This window comes from Babylonia areolata, chromosome 15 (assembly GCF_041734735.1).
Source record: "Babylonia areolata isolate BAREFJ2019XMU chromosome 15, ASM4173473v1, whole genome shotgun sequence".
NCBI lineage: Eukaryota > Metazoa > Mollusca > Gastropoda > Neogastropoda > Buccinidae > Babylonia > Babylonia areolata.
Window position 1 is genome coordinate 26,872,970 of NC_134890.1, and position 4,210 is coordinate 26,877,179.

Genomic DNA, 4,210 nt, shown 5'->3' on the forward strand with positions numbered 1-4,210 from the left:
TGCATTATATTATATTATATTATATTATATTATATTATATTATATTGTATTGTATGGTGTGGTATGGTATGGTATGGTATGGTATTGTATTGTATTGCATAGCATTGCATTACAATGAATTCTGTTGCATGGCATTGTATTCTATTTATTGTATTCTTTTGTATTGAATTACTTCTCGTCACAACAGAATTCTCTGTGTGTGTGAATTTCGGAGTGCTCTCCCCGGAATGCTGCGCCATCCATATTATCCAGTGCCTGCACGTATGGTCGTTTTCCTGTCAAAGTGGACTTTTCCTCGTAATTTTGCCAGCGCCAAACCTGTCGTTGCCTGTCTGTGGCCATTTTAATTCGTAAACTTCATACTGCACAGGGGGCTCCGTTTTATCGCCTCACCCGAAAGACTAGCACCCAGACCAAAGATTTCAAGGGTGTGGTGGAGGAGGGAGTACAAATCCTGGTCAACAGCCTGTGTGCAGCATGCACTTAGCGCACGTAAAAGAACCCACGGCAACAAAAGGGGTTGTTCCTGGCAAAATTCTGTAGAAAAATCCACTTCGATAGGAAAAACAAATAAAAACTGCAGGCAGGAAAAAATACCAAAAAAATGGGTGGCGCTGTAGTGTAGCGACGCGCTCTTCCTGGGGAGAGCAGCCCGAATTTCACACAGAGAAATCTGTTGTGATAAAAAGAAATACAAATACAAATATAATTGTGCGAATCGAACCCCTGGACACTATCATCCAAGTCCAGCGCAATACCATTACCATTAGGCCACCGTTTCTCTGTATGTGTGTGTGTGTGTGTGTGTGTGTGTGTGCTCTTCAGTCTCACGTCTATTCACATACTGTGTGTGTGTGTGTGTGTGTGTGTGCGCGCGCGCGTGAGCGTACGCGCGTGCGTGCGTATGTGTGTTTGTGTGCGTGCGTGCGTGCCTACGTATGTGTGTGTGTGTTTGTGCGTGCGTACGTGCGTGTGTCTGTATGCATGCGTGCATACGTGCATGTGTACGTGTATATGCGTGCGTGCGTACGTACGTAGTGTGTGTGTGTGCGTACGTGTGTATGTATGTGTGTGTGTGTGTGTGTGTGTGTGTGTGTGTGTGTATGCGTGCGTGCGTACATGTACGTGTGTGTGTGCGTGAGTGCGTGCGGATGTGTGTGTGTATGTGTGTGTGGCTGTTAAGGCGGTGTATCGGAAGGCGTTGGCCCGTCTCACCTGCACGGACCGTGATGATGGGGCAGGACTGCCGCCCCCCCCTTCCCCCCAGGCCCACTCCCCATCCCCCAACCCTCCCCCCCCCACCCCCCCCCCCACACACACACACACACCCACGCCCCCACATCAAAGCAACCCCTGCCAGTTAGCGGCTTTAGTTTTCAGGTAGTAAAAACATACAGGTGTTGGGGAGCAGTGGGACGAGAGGTGAGAAGTTAGGGGTGGGGGTTGGGGGGGGGGAGGGGACAGAGGTGGTAGTGTGTGTGTGTGTGTGTGTGTGTGTGGACGGGGAGGGGATGGAGGTGGCAGTGGCAGGTAGAACTGAAAAGCAAAGGCAGGGGTGGGTTGTGTGTGTGTGTTTGTGTGTGTGTGTGTGTGTGGAGGGGGAGGGGGTGGTGGTGGAGGTGATGAGGGGAGATGGATAAGGGACAGGGGGTATATAGGGGTAGCTGGATTTGGCAGGGGATGGGGGGGGTGTTGTTGGTTGAGGAGGGGTGGTGGTGTAGTAAGTATAACGAGCAGGGGGCTGGGTCAGTGGCGGAGGAGACGAGATGGAATGTGGGTGGAGTGAGGATGTGGTGGTGGAAGATAAGGGGCAGGGGTTAGGGGTTAGTGAGGGTTGGCAGTGGGAATGGTGAGAGGGTGTGGGGGAGGAAGAGGTGGTGGATAAAGAGCATGGAGGTTAGTATAGTGGTAGTGCCGGGGAGATGGCAGTGGTAGAAGAGAGATGGAAGAGGGATTTGATGAGAGGATGTGCGGGTGGAGGATAAGGGGTAGGGGTAGCAGGGGATGGCAGCGGGAGAGGGGAAGGGTGGTGGTGGTGGAGGATAAGGGGGTAGGGTTAGCAGGGAGATAGGGGAGGGTGGAGGGGTGGAGGATAAGGGGTAGGGGTAGCAGGGAGATAGGGGAGGGTGGAGGGGTGGAGGATAAGGGGTAGGGGTAGCAGGGAGATAGGGGAGGGTGGAGGGGTGGAGGATAAGGGGGTAGGGGTAGCAGGGGGAGAGGGGAGGGCGGAGGGGGGGTGGAGGATAAGGGGGAAGGCGTAGCAGGGGGAGAGGGGAGGGGGAGGGGGGGTGGAGGATAAGGGGGTAGGGGTAGCAGAGGATGTGGGAGAGGGGAGGGGGAGGGGGGGGAGGGGGGGAGGATAAGGGGATAAGGGTAGCAGAGGATGACAGTGGGAGAGGGGAGGGTGGTGGAGGATAAGGGGGTAGGGGTAGCAGGGGGTAGGGGAGGGGGGAGGGGTGGTGGAGGATAAGGGGGTAGGGGTAGCAGGGGATGACAGTGGGAGAGGGGAGGGGGAGGGGGGGGGAGGGGGTGGAGGATAAGGGGGTAGGGGTAGCAGGGGATGGCGGTGGGAGAGGGGAGGGGGTGGAGGATAAGGGTGTAGGGGTAGCAGGGGATGTGGGAGAGGGGAGGGGGAGGGGGGGAGGGGGGGAGGATAAGGGGATAAGGGTAGCAGAGGATGACAGTGGGAGAGGGGAGGGTGGTGGAGGATAAGGGGGTAGGGGTAGCAGGGGGTAGGGGAGGGGGGAGGGGTGGTGGAGGATAAGGGGGTAGGGGTAGCAGGGGATGTGGGAGAGGGGAGGGGGAGGGGGGGGAGGGGGTGGAGGATAAGGGGGTAGGGGTAGCAGGGGATGACAGTGGGAGAGGGTAGGGGGGTGGAGGATAAGGGCGTGGGGGTAGCAGAGGATGACAGTGGGAGAGGGGAGAGGGGTGGAGGATAAGGGGGTAGGGGTAGCAGGGGATGACAGTGGGAGAGGGGAGGGGGGTGGAGGATAAAGGGGTAGGGGAAGCAGGGGATGGCAGTGGGAGAAGGAAGGGGGAGGGGTGGAGGATAAGGGGGTAGGGGTAGCAGGGGATGGCAGTGGGAGAGGGGAGGGGGGAGGAGGTGGAGGATAAGGGGGTAGGGGTAGCAGGGGATGACAGTGGGAGAGGGGAGGGGGGAGGAGGTGGAGGATAAGGGGATAGGAGTAGCAGAGGATGGCAGTGGGAGGGGGGAGGGGTGGAGGATAAGGGGGTAGGGGTAGCAGGGGGAGAGGGGAGGGGGGAGGGGGGAGGATAAGGGGGTAGGGGTAGCGGAGGATGAGGGGGAGAGAGGGGAAAGGGGAGGGGTGGAGGATAAGGGGGTAGGGGTAGCAGGGGATGGCAGTGGGAGAGGGGAGGGGGGGGAGAGGGGTGGAGGATACGGGGGTAGGGGTAGCAGGGGATGGCAGTGGGAGAAGGGAGGGGGGAGGGGGGGAGGATAAGGGGGTAGGGGTAGCAGGGGATGGCAGTGGAGAGGGGAGGAGGGAGGGGGGAGGGGGGAGGATAAGGGGGTAGGGGTAGCAGGGGATGGCAGTGGAGAGGGGAGGAGGGAGGGGGGAGGGGGGAGGATAAGGGGGTAGGGGTAGCAGGGGATGGCAGTGGGAGAGGGGAGGGGGTGGAGGATAAGGGGGTAGGAGTAGCAGAGGATGGCAGTGGGAGAGGGGAGGGGGTGGAGGATAAGGGGGTAGGAGTAGCAGAGGATGACAGTGGGAGAGGGGAGGGGGTGGAGGATAAGGGGGTAGGAGTAGCAGAGGATGGCAGTGGGAGAGGGGAGGGGGTGGAGGATAAGGGGGTAGGGGTAGCAGGGGATGACAGTGGGAGAGGGGAGGGGGGTGGAGGATAAGGGGGTAGGAGTAGCAGGGGATGACAGTGGGAGAGGGGAGGGGGGTGGAGGATAAGGGGGTAGGGGTAGCAGGGGATGACAGTGGGAGAGGGGAGGGGGGAGGGGGGAGGATATGGGGGTAGTGTTAGCAGGGGATGACAGTGGGAGGGGGGAGGGGGGGTGGAGGATAAGGGGGTAGTGGTAGCAGGGGATGACAGTGGGAGGGGGGAGGGGGGTGGAGGATAAGGGGGGTAGTGGTAGCAGGGGATAAGGGGGAGAGAGGGGAGGGGGTGGAGGATAAGGGGTAGGGTGGCAGAGGATGGCAGTGGGAGAGGGGAGGGGGTGGAGGATAAGGGGGTAGGGGGTAGC